This window comes from Peromyscus maniculatus, chromosome 10, assembly GCF_049852395.1.
Source record: "Peromyscus maniculatus bairdii isolate BWxNUB_F1_BW_parent chromosome 10, HU_Pman_BW_mat_3.1, whole genome shotgun sequence".
In the NCBI taxonomy this organism is placed as follows: Eukaryota; Metazoa; Chordata; class Mammalia; order Rodentia; family Cricetidae; genus Peromyscus; species Peromyscus maniculatus.
The window spans coordinates 5,844,100-5,861,696 of NC_134861.1; the positions used below are offsets into that span (position 1 = coordinate 5,844,100).

Here is a 17,597-nt window from a genome sequence, read left to right on the forward strand (position 1 = left end):
CCAGACTTGGCCATCTACCTGTCACCACATTGATTTCTGTGTGCTCCCAGATGCAAGCGCATTTCTACACAGGTGAGCCTCACTCTGCTTCTGAGAGGGACACAAGCATCCAGCAGTTTCAACATCATATAGAAAGTCCTACAAGTCTCCCAACATGCAAGTCAGAATCAACACCAAATTTCCCGATTTGCATGCAAGGAGAAAATAGAATTTAAATGTAGCATGAGTCTTCACAAATACTGATTACGTATTTTCATACTCTCTTCTATTAATTAATATTAAATTCTTTCAGTTCACCTTGATCATCATTCAGTGTTCTGTTTCCAAGACTAAAATCTGGTTTGAAAATATTAAGCAAATGCAACAAGCATGGGAGCAGAGCTCGGAGCATGCAAAACGGGAAGGCACACAACGGAAGACAGCTGAACAGTTCAGTTTTCCTGTCAGCCACTGAGGGAAGATGCTGCGCGTTAGGCCAGGGACTTTGATCACGACCCTGGTTCCAGATCTCAGTCCTGCCATCTAACACTGAGCATGTCCCTCTACCTCTTCTCTGGGCTTGAAAAACAATGGAGACCATGTGACAGCGGATACGCCTTTGGATTATGAGGCTGAGCCTAGCACACAGGAGACGCCAGTGTCTGCTCAGTGTGCTCTGGGCAGGTGCACACCTGGGAAAATCCTGGCACGCTGACCAGTTCCCTAGTAAGTCGTGAATTTTCAACTTGGATGTCAAGGAGCCATGAAGGAATAAGAGGGATGAGTAATCTGTCCATCCTGCCTGCTGCCCACGCTTGTGACAACAAGCTGAAGGGTCCCTGGGCGCCTGGAGTGGTTGGAGAGGCAAGACCAGTGTGCTGCTCAGTGCTCTGACTGCTGCATGCTTGTCCAGGAGTCCTCTTTCACCGCGCTGGCTCTTCTCACGCCCCAGCTAACCTCCCTTGCCTTCAAACCTCTCTTTTCTCAACTCTGGTGCAGCGCGCGCGCGCACACACACACACACACACACACACACACACACGCGCGCGCGCGCGCGCGCACACACACACGCACACACGCACACACACACCAGGCACCACTCCATGAAGGTTGAACACTGAGTTCAGCTTCTGCAACTCAATGTTTACTATAGGAAACTTTGAAATGCATCAGGTCATGAGGCATGAGGCATGCTTAGAAAAACATCAAATTACAAGACCCCAAAAACAAACAGGCAATAGAGAAAGATATACAGACAATTCAGAAAGGGACTTAAAGAGTTTTAACCACTCAAAGAAAACTGGGAAACAGATGAAAATAAGGGGAATTTTAACTATTGGAATCTTTAAGATAAACTCACATATACCCATAAGAACGGGAAACAGCAACATCTGGAACTAGGAACTCGCGGCATGGATTCAGTAGGAGCCGGCGGGAAGACCCTAGTGAAGGAGGTTGGACTGCCGAGCTGGAAGAGGCCTCAGCAGGAAAAGGAGTGAGAAATCAGAAGAGTGTGAGAGACGCAGAGCCAGGCAGACGACCACACTCGTGCCTGAAGCCCACCTGGAGAAAAAGGTAGAGAAGGCAACAGGGGCCATATACAAAGAGATCTGGAAACCGACGGGATTCCAAGAGCTCAGAGAGTCCAGAGGAGGGTGAATGTAGGGAGCCACACCCAGGCACACTACAGTCCAGCTGCTGAAGGCTCACCCCAGCTTCATATCTCTAATTACTACTGCATTTCCGGATATACCAGACAATTTACTTATGTCCTATAAAATAGAGTTCCTAACGTTTAGTGTTAAAAGTCCCTTTAATGGAAACATTTTTTGTATGCTTACTTTTTTCATTGTTGTTTGTGACATGTTATGAACCCCTGTGTTTAAAGCTAGGATCTGGCTTAGTTCCGTTTGCTGTGTGAACACACCAGGGACGGCTTCACCAGGCTGACTGGAGTCGGTCAGGCATGCCTATGCCGCCTGCTGTCAACAGAGGTTCTGTGTTCTCACATCCCTGCTCCACTGAACTGGAAAGCACGCAGAGCCTGTGCTACGCCTTGGCTTTCCATAGTGCACGTGATCACAAATATGCGCCTGTCTTAATTTTGAAGTTACTAGTGAGATGCAAATGCGTGTTTAAAATGGTCTGGAATTGCCGGGCGGTGGTGGCGCACACCTTTAATCCAAGCACTCGGGAGGCAGAAGCAGATGGATCTCTGTGAGTTCAAGGCCAGCCTGGTCTACAAAGTGAGTTGCAGGACAGCCAGAACACACAAAGAAACCTCATCTGGGGGGGGGGGGGGGGGAAATCAATAACAACAGCAAAACCCAAAAAACAACAAACAATAACAAAAAAGATCTAGAATCTTTGAAACCTAAGACTGTGTCCCAAGGCCCTACAGATACAGCAAGAGCTGTATGTGGAGTCTCATGAGATGCGCCGTTCTAGAAAGTTCATGAGATGACCTGAGAGCCAGTCATCAAAGTATGTTTTTCTCATTAGGACTAAACACGGACCACAAGGGACCTGAGAAATCTACCACTTTAGAAACAGAAACTACTTTAAAGGCACTTTGTCTGGTAACTGGTGACGTTGAGTCAATTTGGTTAGCAGCAGACCCAGCAGCCTTGGGCAGGAAAGCCCCTGGCATGTCTCTGGCCTGCTGCAGGCGCCCTGTCAAGGCTGGCTCCCACCTCTGGGCTTTGTCTCCAACCTCGCTAACTTGGCTCGGAGTTCCTGCTCTAAGCCTGATGGAGAAGCGGGTGTGTCTTCAGTGCTAGGCCGCCCTGAGTGCAGAGAGGTCTGAGAAGTTCGAGCCTGCTCACCTGCTGGCAGCTGAGAGGGGACAGTATAGGACTTGTCGACTAAGGGAACTGCAGCCAAGCCCAGCATCAGAAACCCTTGCCTGGAACCTCTGAGATAAACACCTTTGTTTGCGATCTGGAGATCTTTTCTCATTTCTTTTTCATATTTGTTTGTTTTTACATCCCCATTGCAGTTTCCCCTCCCTCTTCTTCTCCCAGTTCCTCCCCCATCTTCCCTATCCCCCCCACGCCCACCCCAATCCATTCCTCCTCCACTGTTTCTCTTTAGAAAAGGGCAGGCTTTGGATATCAACCATGAATATCAACCAGCCATGGTATATCAAGTTGCAGTGAGATTTCTTTTTTTTTAATAAATATTTTTATTTTATAATTAATTTAATTTTACATATCAGTCACAGATTCCCCTGTCCTCCCTCCTCCCACCCCACATTCCCACCTCCTCTAAGGCAAGGACTTTCCTGGGGATTCAGGCCAGCCTGGTAGATTCAATTAAGGCAAGTCCAGTCCCCTCCTCTCTGCACCAAGGCTGAGCAAAGTGTCTCAGCATAGGCCCTAGGTTCCAACAAGCCAGCTCATGTACCAAGGACAGGTCCCGGCTCCACTGCCTGGGGGCCTCCTAAATAGTTCAAGCTGTTAAGAATGGACAGGGCAACCGGGTGTGTGTGTGGGGGGGGAGCCAGAGAAGAGTGTGAAAGTATGGGGGAGAAAGTGTCTTTTACTCCATGTGTTTTGAAGCGCTTGCCATGTGGTGAGCACAGTGGCAAGGCACCGTGTCCACAGGTGACAGTGTGTGGAAGCTTCTATCTCAAGGGGTTCGCTCTGCGCTCTCTCTCCCTGGCTTCCTCCTCCCATAAATAATGCTTCTCTTCTGACATCTGCTGGCCACACAGGGTATGGCACCATCCTCTGTTAACTCTTGCCTGCCTGAGGAGGGGAGTGGAGTGGAATGTGCTTTGGGCCAGAAAAATCGGGGCAAAACCAAGCAGAAACTATCCTCTACTCCTTCTGATAATGTGATATTCCAGGAACACTGGCATTTTAACAAGAGGGTCAAACTGGCGTTCATCAGTTCAGAATCCCTCATTGAGCATATACGCTTTAGGACATGCTTTCATTTGACTCACAAATATTTACTGAACCTCTACCACATAGCCAAGGCCTGCTCTATCATCTACCACATAGCCAAGCTCTGCCCTATCATCTACCATATAGCCAAGCCCTGCTCTATCACCTACCACATAGCCAAGCCCTGATCTATCATCTACCACATAGCCAAGCCCTGCTCCAGGCTTATTACAAGGCTGGAGGTTAGACTAAAGGGGAATAAAATGTCGCCTGCTCTCTAGCACTGCCAAGAGCATAGATGAATGCGTACTTTGTCCCCAAGAGGCACGCACAGAGACAAACGTGCTGGCAAGGACAGCTCCTTGTGCAGTTGTGGGACTAGCAATGAGCAAATCCTGCGAAGATAAGGTGTGGCCACTGTCAGAACAGTGGCACTCCAACCATTCCAACGGGTGGCGGCCAGAAGGGTGAGCCACGGGGTGGGGGGTTTGGTGCTAGAGGAATGGAGACCCCCGATTCCATACACAGCAAGGCTCTGGACGAGACTCGGTAGGAAAGATACAGACGTTTCTGGGAATGGCAGACAGGCAACAGACCCCTGGGTCATGTTTGGCAGGTGAAATTCCACACTGGCTGTGAGTTCTTCTCCAGGAGCAGTCAACACCCTCAGCAGAATGGTTTGCCACCTTCGGGGCCCTGCTGCCTAAATTGTCCAGTGTTCCCCATGTACTTGAGAAGAAACGCACGCTCTCCTGTGGCCTTGCACACAGTGATCTCCACACGTCAAGCGGGTCTGTTGCTGCTGCGGTTCCCTGTCCCTGTTGGCTTCCTGTCCAGGTCTATGAAGTACTCAGAGGGCTGCGGAAGCGTCACTTTGCCTGGTTCTTTCTTGGATTCTGTCACTGGTCCCCGTATGTTTGGAAGCGCTATCATTTGGTGAACTTCGGTCTCTTCTACCTCTGTGTGGGGTCGCTTATCCCCAGTAACTTTCCGCTCTGATGTCCACTGCATGTGAGCCATTCCAGCTTTTTTAAGTCTTTTACTTCTTTGCCTCCTGACAGCGCTGTGCTCAAAATGGTTTTCCCATAGACTGCATTGTAGCCATGTCATTAAAGTCCATTCTAACAATCTTTGTCTCGTCCCTGTTTAGATTATACCACACACCTTGTAACTATTAATAGCAGAAGTTATGCCTGCCGTTTTATTATATTTTCTTTTCATTCTTTTTTGTCTCCTGTTTTCCATTTCCTATCTGTGGGCTGCTTGAACATTTTATATTTTACTTTGCTTTATCTATAATGCTTTTCACTGTATCTTTCTATAGTTTTGTTCTTCATTAGTATCTCCTAGTATAAATATCTTATCATTTTAAATAAAACCTTAACTATATAATTTTTAATTGTTTTAAATATTACCTCCTTAGACACAGAAAGGCACAGCAATATTGCAATTTTGCTTTCAACTGTCAGTCACTTTAAAAAGTGGAGAATAGCAGGTGTGGTGCTGTGGAACAGGGCTGGGGAGGTAAAATCAGGGGACCTCTAGGGGCCGACCTAGTCTACATAGTGAGTTCCAGGCCAGCCGAGGCTATACAGTGAGATCCTGGGATGGAAGGCATGTACTACTGTGCCTGGTTAAGAATTCTTTTAACTTGGCCTGGGAGAGATGGCTCAGTCATTTAAAAGCCAGGCTCACAACCAAGAATGTAAGCATTATTTTAACCCAAGTGTCCGAGAGTTTCTCTTTTTAATTTTTTTTATTAAATTAATTTTTAAATTCATTTTACATACCAACCACAGTTCCCCCTCCCTCCCCTCACTCAGCTCCTCCCCTCCCCCAGCCCACCCCCATCCACTCCTCAGAAAGGGTAAGGCCTCTCATGGGGAGTCAACAAAGCCTGGCACATGCAGTTGAGGCAGGACCAAGCCCCACCTCCCTGCATCAAGGCTGAGCAAGGCATCCTACCATATGGAATAGGTTTCAAAAAGCCAGCTCATGCACCAGGGATAGATCCTGGTCCCACTGCCAGGGGTCCCACAAACAGACCAGGCTACAAAACTGTCACCCACATGCAGAGGGCCTAGGTTGGTCCCATAAAGGCTCCACGGTTGTTGGTCTAGTGTCCATCTGCTCCCACAAGTTTGGGTCATCTGTTTCTGCGGGTTCCCCATCATGATCTTGACCCCCCTTTGCTCCTATAATCCCTCCTCCTTCTCTTTGACTGGACTCCCAGAGCTCAGTGTGGGGCATGGTTGTGGATCTCTGCATCTGCTTCCATTAGTTACTGGATGAAGGATCTATGATGACAGGATAGCTAGTCACCAATCTGATTACAGGGGAAGGCCAGTTCAGGCACCCTCTCCACTATTGCTAGGAGTCTTAGCTGGGGTCATCCTTGTGGATTCCTGGGAATTTCCCTAGCATCAGGTTTCACCTTAGTCCCATAATGCCTCCCTCTATTAATATATATATCTTTCATTGCTTTCCCACTCTCTCCCTCCTCCAACACGACCATCCCAGTACATAAAAAAATAAAGAAAAAAACAAAACAATTCTTTGGTCCTTGAGTTTCCTAATCTTAAATTTCCGTTGATCTAGGACTGTCCTCCAGGACACTGTGTTGTCTGTAGGGCTCTTTCGGTGTCGAAGCATGTGCTAACACTGGCTGGTGCGCATGCTCCTGGTGTCTGTCATTCATCATCTCTGACGCCCCGTTCATTCGTCACGCACTCCTTTCCTCCCAGGTGGTCCCTGGTCTTTAACTTTGGACACTGGTTGTGATGCATGTGGAGATGGAAGTCTTAGAGGTTTATCCTGTTCAGGTTCCCCAAACACCTTGAATCTGTAAGTTTATGTCTTTTACAAAATTCGAAGAGATTTTAGTAATTATTTTCTCCATTTTCCCCCTGGATTTACACTCTTTTTTTTTTTTTGTCCCCTGGGGCTTCAGAAATTTTAAACCTTTGATCATTATTCCATAGTCTGTGAGGCTCTATGAAAACACTGTTCTCTATCATTAAGATGTGACTTCTTCCCTCCACCCCACCCCACTCCTGCACTGGTCCAGTTTTCCTCACTGGTTCTTTCTCATCATCATTGGGTCTACTCAGGAGGGTAAAGTTTTCCTAAATTTAAATACTTTTTTCTTTTTTAATATGTTTATTTTGTTCTTTATTTTATCTTTTTATTGAAAATGTATTATTTTCTCTTCCAATGTATCCTGTTTACAGTTTCCCCTTACTTTACGCCTCCCAGTTTCTCCCTCCCCTCCCGATCCACTCCCTTTCTGTCTCTTATTAGAAAGAATAGGTTTCTAAGAGATAACAACCAAATATGACAACAGAAAACATAATAAGATAAAACAAAAACTATCACACTGAGGCTGGACCAGGCAACTTAACAGAAGGAAAAGAGCCCCAAGATCAGGCACAAGAATCAGAGACCCACTCATTCACACACTCATTCACATATATCTATAACAATATTAAGCTGAAAGTTATAATATATACACAGAGGATCTCGTTGAGACCTGTGTTGGCCCTGTGCATGCTATCCGTCTCTGTGAGTTCACATGAACTTTGTTCAGATAATCCAAAGAACCTTGTTCTCCTGGTGTCCTCCATCCCCATCTCCTCTGGCTTTTACACTCTTTCTGCCTCCTCTTGCATTGGCTTTCCTAAGCTTTGGTGGGAGGGATTTAATGGAGACATCCCACATAGAGGCATATGTTCCAAACTCTCTCTCTCTCTCTCTCTCTCTCTCTCTCTCTCTCTCTCTCTCTCTCTCTCTCTCTCATGTCTGGCTTTGATTCTCTGCATCTGTTCCAGTCTGCTGCAGGAAGCTTCTTTGGTGATGATTGAATAAGGCACTATTCTATTGTTTTGTTTTTGTTTTTGAGACAGGGTCTCACTCTGTAGACCAGGCTGGATTCAAACTCACAGAGATTCACCTGCCTCTGTCTCCCAGGTGCTGGGACTAAAGGTGTGTGCCATTCTTCCCAGCCTCACTAATCTTGTTCTTTTCATAATTTCTGTTTTTCCGTTTATTTCGTGACTGTCTGTAGTGATGTTTAAAGCAATTATGACAGCTGCTTTAACATCCATGTCAGGTTATTCCAACAGCAGTGTCATCTTGGTGCTGGTGTTGTGTAAGTGCCTTTTCTCATTCAGGTTGAGATTTTCCTGGTCCTTCACAGGGTGAGCAACTCTAAATTGGGCATTTTAAGTATGATGCTATGACTCTGGTGTGGAGTTTAGTTATAAATGGCAAATCACCAGAGATACTGGACAGTTCAGGAGTTACCGTGTCTCCATGTTGGCCTACATGGAGCTTACACCCCATGTAGAAAAGTGCAATAAACCTTTGGTGTGTATGCGTGTCCATGTGTTCTAGTATGTAAAGGTCAGAAAGCAACCTTGAATGCTGTTTCTTAGGTGTTGTCCACCTGTTTGTTTGCTTGTTTGTTTGAGACAGGGTCGCTCATTAGCCTGCATTATGCCAATTAGACGAGCTGTGAGCCTGGGCCCCTCCTGTCTCTGCTCCCCTAGCACGGGGATTATAAGTCTATACTACCATACCTGGCTTTTCACACCACTGCTAGCGATCAAACACAGGTCCTCGTTGCACAGCCAGTACTTTACCGAGGGAGCCACCTCCCCGGCCCTGGCTTTTGTTTGGTTTGCTTTGATAAAAGGTCTCACTTTGTAGCCCAGGCTGGCCTGAGACTTACTAACGTAGCTCAGATGGCTTCAGACTCATGGCAATCCTCCTGCTTCACCTTTCCAAGTGTTGTGATTACAAGCATGAGCCATTACACGTGGCTCATAGACTTCAACAGTCCCCATAACTCTAAAGTGTAAATGGGTATTATCCTCATTTTTCAAAATAGGAAACTGAGGCTGAATGGTGAAACAGTCAGTCAACGAGAGTGAAATCTATTCTACTCTGCTAGGCCACCCAGGCACCAAGGTAGCATAAGCTGTTTAAACTAACAGTATTTGACAGTGCACACAAATTGAAAGATATAAATAAATTCAACTTGGCAGTAATCACCTATTTCCTGTGTCTTCTAATTGTATTTTTGTTCCAAGGGCTTTCAAGATACAGCAGTGGGACACAGACAGACATGACTTTTTCGGACCTGTTCCTTGTTTGGGAATGTTTGTGCCTATTGACAACCTACAATGACTAGTAAAATACCCTTTTCCATTGTTCACTTTCTGAAGATCCACCTGCCATGTCCCTGACTCTAGCTATAAAAACTCTACCCGAGCATCAGTTGGCATTTACAGTCTTTGACATAGTACTGAATAAAAGCACGACACAAAATGCAGAAAGAGGGTCAGAGATGGCTCAGGGGGCGAAGGGCACTGGCTGCCAGGCCAGAAAACCCAAGTTTGTCCTCTGGGACCCACATGGTGGAAGGAAAGAATCAACTCCTGGTAAGGTCCTCTGACCTTCACACTTCATGGCATGGATAGATAGATAGATAGATAGATAGATAGATAGATAGATAGATAGATAAGTAGATAGATGATAGATAGACAGGTAGATAGATAGATGATAGATAGGTAAGTAGATAGATAAGTAGTTACATAGGTAGATAGATGATAGATAGATAAGTAGATAAATAGATGATAGGTAGATAGATAAGTAGATAGATAGGTAGATAGATGATAGGTAGGTAGATAGATAGATGATAGGTAGATAGATAGATAGAGGATAGGTAGGTAGATAGACAGATAGACGGACAGACAGACAGATAGAAGATAGGTAGGTAGGTAGATAGATAGATAGATAGATAGATAGATAGATAGATAGATAGATAGACAGACAGATGTAACAAAAATGCAGAAGGAGCCTACCCTCCAGGTGACTTGAGAAATCAAATGGTAAACTCACACAGGTCACTGTGATGCATGAGGCCCCGTCAGCTTTGCGAGAGCTGCTGCCCCACTGAAGCAGGACAGTCACACCAAACACCTTTCTGTCATTCAATAGACTCCTTCCTGTCTCCTTTCTATCATTCAAGAGACTCCTTCCTGTCTCCTTTCTGTCATTCAAGAGACTCCTTCCTGTCTCCTTTCTATCATTCAAGAGACTCCTTCCTGTCTCCTTTCTATCGTTCAAGAGACTCCTTCCTGTCTCCTTTCTATCATTCAAGAGACTCCTTCCTGTCTCCTTTCTATCATTCAAGAGACTCCTTCCTGTCTCCTTTCTATCGTTCAAGAGACTCCTTCCTGTCTCCTTTCTATCATTCAAGAGACTCCTTCCTGTCTCCTTTCTATCATTCAAGAGACTCCTTCCTGAGCACGGCAGCAGCCTCTGGATGGCTGGTCATACAGCTCTTCCTTGGTGGGAGCCAGTAGAAGAACATAAAAGTCATCATGGTTGACAGATGCAGATCTGGAGTCAGGGCCGAGTTTACATGCTGATTGTCACCGACAATTACAGTCATTAGAAAGCCTTGTCGATATGAGGGCTGTAACAGCGACCGCCACTTCACAGCTGTGCCAGCCCAAAGGCTCTGCATGGCTCAGTCACAACTCATGCACAGTTGTGCTGCAGCTGTGTTCAGAGGTAGCAGGATGCAGCTGAGCTTTCGTGGAACAGGACAGCTGTCTCTCTAGAGAGCAAGAAGTCTCTTGTAGGAACGGCAAAGTCTCATTCTCATGAAAACTAACCAGATCATTAATTGACCCAAGTCCAATCTACACATTTGATCACCTAATTATCCATTACATAAAAATTATATCACTGGACACCAGCCTCAAGTTCACACTGAAGATGGACTAGGAATGTCCTGGCCTATTTCTAAGCACATTTAACCTTATGGACACAGTTCCACTGGGACCATCTTTTCCCTAACTCAAGTCACGACAGTCATCTTCTCCCTGCTCCAGTGTCGCTTGCTCTATCAAAGCCTTGTTTTCTCTTCTTCTTCCCCAGGAATAAACTGTCCTAAAGCATCTCCAATACTTATTTCCCTTGATCTAAAAAAAAAAAATCAAAGCCAGTTTACCATTTTCAAAAGACAAAAGAGAATAGTTCTTTAAAATACACGATCCCTGAGTTGGGTACGGTGGCATGCACATGTAGTCTTGGATGCTCAGGAACCTGAGGTAGGTAGAGTTTGATCCCATAAACTCAAGGTCATCCTGGGAAACACAGGAAGCCTCTAACTCTTTTTAAAAAAAATCACATTTGAGCCAGGCCGTGGTGGTGCATGCCTTTAAACCCAGCACTCGGGAGGCAGAAGCAGGTGGATCTCTGTGAGTTCAAGGCCAGCCTGGGCTACCAAGTGAGTTCTAGGAAAGGCACAAAGCTACACAGAGAAACCTTGTCTCAAAAAAGAAAAAAAAAGCGGGAAAAAAAAGTAGAATAATCACAATTGATTGAAACAACATTGCCTCCTAAAAGAGATTTTTTTTTTCAATCTGTTATGTTAATAGTTCAACAAACATAGATTATAGGCCTAATACATTCCCAATTCTATTCTTGGACTAGGATAGTGACAACATTCTTGTTCCAGAGGCCTGATTTTTTCCAGGAAGTTTCTCTTCATTTAGAGATAAAATGACAAGTAACAGCTGTAGTTTCAATGTTTCTTACAGTCTCAGAACCCTTGAGAGTCCTATCAAGTCAGGCATGGTGAGATGGAGAGGCAGGGGATCCCTAAGAGTTTAAGACTAGTCTGGTCTACATAGTAAGTTCCAGGTGAGTCAGGCCTACATTGTGAGAGCCTGTCTTAAAAAAAAAAAAAGTCTATCTTACCCCCCAAGAACCCCGTTTCTGCTTGGGACAACATGTTCAGAGTAGTGTATTCTGTCTCCAGCCTTGAACATCTGCTTATTCTTCTGGCATTAGATCAACAACCAGGCTAAGAAGGATGAGCAGAGCCAACAAGAGCAATAGCTATGGACCATATAAACCTTACAATCTGATTTCCATTTCCATTTCCAATAGTCCTGTCCCACTGTAAAGAGGGAGCTGTGGTCTGCGGTTAAATGACTTACGTGATGTCATTCTGTCAACAATGACAACACTGAAATGTTTAAACCCAAGTATGCTCTTTCTTTACACACCAAAACAATAAGCATTCAAAAGTATGTACTGAATTGGGCATTCATGAAAAAGGACCATATAGAGACTCAAATATGAAACAAAATATCAGAAATTCAAATGAACATGGAATTTTTAAAAGATCGGTTTTATGTGTATGAATGTTTGGCCTGCATGTATGTATGTACACAACACATGTTCTTGATGCTCAAAGAAGTCAGAATAGGACTTTGGATCCCTTGGAACTGGAGGTTTGGATGGTTGTGAGCCGCCATATGGGTCTCTAACCAAAGTCTTGGGAATCTAAACGAAGTCTTCTGGGAGAGCAACAAGTGCTCTTAAGCGCCAGGCCAGCTCTCCAGTCTTGTTTTTCATTCATTTGACAATTTGTCCTTTTTCATTTGTTTGTTTTGAGACAGGGTTTCTCTTTGTAGTCCTGGCTGTCCTAGAACTCGCTCTGTAGACCAGGCTGGCCTCGAACTAATGGAGATCCACCTGACTCTGCTTCTCGACAATTTGTTTTTTAATTGATGTATTTAGACCATTGACAATTAAAGTGATTATTGATATAGTTTGGGACTAATATCTACTAGGTTAATGTTTTCTATGATTGCCCTTGTTCTTCATTCTAATTTTTATTCCCCTCTACCCGCCCCACCCCCCACCGTTTTATGTGGTTTTAATAGCACTTTCTAGAATCTCATTTCCTCTTCTTTTAATATTTTTATTAAGTCCTTGAGAATCTCATACATGTAAAAGTTGTATTTTGACTAAATTTATCACCATTCCTCCCCTAACTCCTCTCGCACCCATCCCTCCCAACTTTGTGTCCTCTTTTCTTTCTTTTTATAACCCACTGAGTGTAATTTGTGTTACCAACACACCCGTGGGTGGAGAGCCATCCTCTGGAGCATGGCCACATTCGTAAAGAAAACCGACTCTCTCTTCCCCAGAAACCATCAGTAGCCTCACTCTGTCCTGGGATGTCAACTGGCTTGCTATTGTGCAGGTCCTGTGCAGGCAACCCACTGAGTGAGTTCATGCGCGGAGCAGTACTGCTATGTCAAGCTTTCATTTTCCTCTGGTCACCTCTGACCTTCGGCTCCTCGTCTTTCTGCCCCTTCTTCCATGCTGGACCTGAGTCCTGCAGGGAAGGGATGTGATATGAAAGTTCCACTGCTGGCTGAGCAGTCCCTCACACTCACTCTCTGCGTTTGACCACCTGTCAGTTCCTTCCATATTTTTTTATTTTAAATTTTAATGTGCCTGGGTGTTTTGCCATGTGTGCCTAGTGCCTCTGGAGGCCAGAAGAGGATGTCAGATCCCCTGGACCTGGAGTTATGGTTGATTGTGGGATGCTATGTGAGTGCTGGGAATCAAACCTGGCCCCTCTGAAACAGCAGTGAGTGCTCTCCACGGCTAAGTCATCTCCGCAGCCCTGCCTCTCCTTTTTGAAGTGTATCAATACACAACTTTTAAAATCTTTCCTAAGTTGTCCCAGAACTGGCAATACACATTTAAAACAAAGCCAAGTCCACTTCAAATAGCAGTTTGTTACTTTACATCATGTGTAAGCGTGTATAAGCTAAGTATTCCCAATCATCCTGGTTTTGATATCATTCTCACTTATACATACATTATGATTAGGTAAATTGTTGCTAATATCTGAACAAATTATTATCTGTTAGGTAAATGAAGAACAAGAAGAATTTAATTTTACCTCCACTAATTCCTGCTCTAATCCTCACCTTTTCTTACATAGATTTTTATCCCTGCCTGCCCCCATCCTTCTCTCTGGAGAACTCCCTTTAACATTCATACAGGGCAGTTCTACCCATGACAAATTCCCTCAGTTTTTGCTTTTCTTATGCAATATTTCTGCTCAACTCTTGGAGGATAATTTGAGAAGCCTAAGTTAGTGGGCTCCTCCCCCGTGACATCCCTCTCTCTCTCTCTCTCCCTCTCTCTCTCTCTCTCTCTCTCTCTCTCTCTCTCTCTCTCTCTCTCACACACACACACACACACACACACACACAGGTGTGTGTGTGTGTGTGTGTGTGTGTGTGTGTGTGTGCACTTTTACAATGATTTTTTTTTTCTGAGACAGGGTTTCTCTGTGTAGCTTTGGAGCCTGTCCTGGAACTCACTCTGTAGCCCAAGCTGGCCTCAAATTCACAGAAATCCACTTGCCTCTGCCTCCCGAGTGCTGGGATTAAAGGCATGCTTTTGATTTTTATAAAAGTAGTATCCTATAAAGGCTTTTCCTATAAATCAGTATGGTGTGCATCAGTATGTGGTGTGCATCTGTAATCCCGGCAGAGGCAGACATGGAGGATTAAGAGTTTGAGGACAGCCTAGGACAGTGAGGCACACACATCCTGCACCAGTGCCTGGACATCTTTAGTAATGGTGCCTGTTTCTTGGTTTCTTTTGCTGTTACATACGGTTCCTTAGCTTGTTTGTTCTTTATTTCAAAGCCACGATTTTGCTAGCACAGTAGTACAGTAAATATTGTGTACTTGCGCATGTTCAGAGAATACTTTTCTATAGGTAAAGTTGCTAGGGCAATGATTATATATTTTGTAGGTTTCAACATACATGGCTTAACTGCCTGTAGACAGACTTTCTTTTCTGCTGACAGCCCCAAATAATGATATGGAGACTTCTTATCAACTATGAAAGCTCAGCCTATAGCTTAGGCTTGTTCCTAACTAGCTCTTATATTTTAAATTAACCCATTTATATTAATCAACGTTCTATCACGTGGTGTTCCCTCTCTCCCATCTTGTCTCTCCTATTTCCTTTCTGTGTCTCCTGGCTTCTTTTGTGCCTTGATCATTTCCTCCGACTTCCTCTCTCTTCCCGGAAATCCCACCAACCTCCTGCCTAACTATTGGCTATTCAGCTCTTTGTTAAAACAACCACAGCAATATATCTCCACATAGTGTACAAATATCCCACAACACTGCCTGTAACAGTTGCCCAGTTTTTCCGACAGTGTTTGGAGAGTGTTTATTTCTCCATATTATTCAAGAATTTTTAAGTCCTTAACTATACAACAACAAACAAAGGATGTTTCACTCTAGTTTGAATTTTTATTACTTGTAAGAATGGATATTTTTCATCTTTATTAACCATTTTATTTCTTCCTTAGGAGTGCATAATTTTAGTATACCTATTAAAATTAAGACTGGAAAATAGAGAATAATAAACTGTCGAAATTCTCAATCCTTGGTGTTATTATCCAAGTTATATGGTGCACAAGGGACATTCTACTTCACATTCACCTGGCGAACACATCATTTGCTTAGAATCTAATTCTACATGGTTTGTGTCATTCGGAGGGAGGAGGCTGGTGACTCCATGCCTGTGTAGCTCGTGGCTGAACACAATATCGCTATTCAAGCATAAGATTGGTATGCAGAGCCATCACGCTCAGACTGACTGGAAACTTATTAAAGTTCTGTGTCCAGATCTCAGTGTAGCAACCACAGAGGGAGCTGGAGAGCTGGGGAGGCATTCAAAAGAGAGCCATAAAGTTGATTAAAGGGTTTGAAAACTAAGAGCTGTGAGTGAAGGTTAAAAGAACTGTGGTTACTCAGGCTTGAAACCAAGTGAAGGCTGAAGGCTGAATTAATAATGGAATTCTAATAAAGAAAACTCTTACACGGTAGATGGGTGATTGGCTATTTTCTAAATGTGTTAAGAACAGATGAAGAGCATCTATACTTCAGCATACACAATTCAGCTCTATGTAAAGAGAGACTTCCCCAGAGCATTCATAAGATTTTCTCAGCACCAGAGGCATTTACATGACCATAAATTTGATGTTCATGAAGGTGTAAATATACTTCCAGGTCAACGGGTTACCACACAATTCATTGTTATTATAAGAATGACTATTGGATAGACTAGAGAACAGATTGATAGTGTGGGCAAAAAGGCAGATGAAGATGGTGTGACACCTCGCTTGTGAAAATCAGGGGGAGAGAGACTGGGAAGACAACAGCACAAAGAGAAGCAAGGGAAGAGACTGAGACCATTCTAAAAAGCACGGCAGGGCCCCACTTTTTCCGTTTATACAGCCATCCACTTACGTCATTGAGTTTGAGAACGCGGCCCTGATGCAGCTATTGTTCGGGCAAAAGACAGAGTTAGTGAGGTTACCTTCAAGCTTCGGCATCTAATTGAACAAATGAGCAAATACTCAGAGGACAAGACTGTCAGTCTGTCCATCTTATTTGATCTCTTCCTGTCAGAAATTCATTTCTCAACAGAAAACCTTTGACCAAGGAAAGAACGAGCTGCTCATTCCTCAATCTTTCTAAGCTAGAACAGTGCAGGGTGAAGGGGGTCGGCCATCTTTCTTCTCTCTGTGGCACCATGAGGTCCTCTAGGAAAGGAGACTGAGGCTCATTTGTCTTTTCATCCTCCAAACTTACTAGCAAAGTGTTCATCCAGGAGTAAAGGGTGTGAGCTTCCAGGATAAATAAAGGACTGCTTCCAGACTGTGTCCATTCACCCGTAGAGACCTAAGTGTGCACACATTAAGGATTACAGCTTCATTCTTATGACATCAAGTGTTTTCTGAGTCACCGTGCTCAATGGCTCCTGGTCAGACACGGGCTCAAATCTGTTCACTTGCCTTGTGTCTCCCCAAGGCTCAGTTTCTTCATCTGACAACTAAGGACCAGGTCATTAGACAAGGCAGGCAAGTAGGTGCCATGGAGCCCAACATAAAAACTTAAATGACAAAATTCTATCACTATTAAGTAATGCACAGTTTGCCTGATAATAGAAAAATGTATAAAGCAACAGATCAAGTTCCTGCGTTTCACATCAAAGTAAAAGAATAGATTTTGTTGAATTGCTGTCTCACACTGGGTTAAATAACAGATCCCAACTTAGAAAAATGATATTTGCCGAGCGGTGGTGGTGCACGCCTTTGATCCCAGCACTTGGGAGGCAGAGCCAGGCGGATCTTTGTGAGTTCGAGGCCAGCCTGGTCTACAGAGTGAGATCCAGGAAAGGTGCAAAGCTACACAGAGAAACCCTGTCTCAGGGGGAAAAAAAAAGGAAAAAAAAGAAAGAAAATGATATTCTACTTTTCTATACAATATTAACTGGATAATATTAAATACCAAGAATGCATACAGCAACCTTCTCCTCAAAAATCACACATGAAGCACTAAGAAATTAAAGCTATTTATTTATTTTCTGCATGGGACCATGAGGAAAATTTCCAACTGACCAGTGAAGATACAAATAGAAATGTTTCATGATGGGCTTTTGTATGAATATTAATCTTTATCTCAGTTGGAGTCTTTAAAATGAATCACCTTGAAGATTTCTTCATAGCTAAGTAGCTTGTTTAAAATATTGTAATTGAAGGCAAATAATTTGCATAACGTTTGATTTAATAAACCAAAACATATGCATAAATGTGTGTTGATTTTATGATTTAAAAAATATTAGAGCTGGGCAGTGGTGGTGTACACCTTTAATCCCAGCACTCATGAGGCAGAGGCAGAGGCAGGAAGATCTCCAAGTTCAAGGCCAGCCTGGTCTACAGAGTGAGTTCCAGGACAGCCATGGCTACACAGAGAAACTGTCTTGAATAAAACAAACAAAACAAAACAAAAAGATATTAGAAGTTGAAGTTAACAT

The 17,597-nt window shown here is 44.0% G+C and overlaps 1 pseudogene; it reads left to right on the plus strand.

Annotated features, from left to right (window-relative positions):
• The first annotated feature begins 1,391 nt into the window (after nucleotides 1-1,391).
• Nucleotides 1,392-17,305, plus strand: LOC107400700 (transmembrane emp24 domain-containing protein 11-like; annotated as a pseudogene).
• The last annotated feature ends 292 nt before the right edge of the window (nucleotides 17,306-17,597 follow it).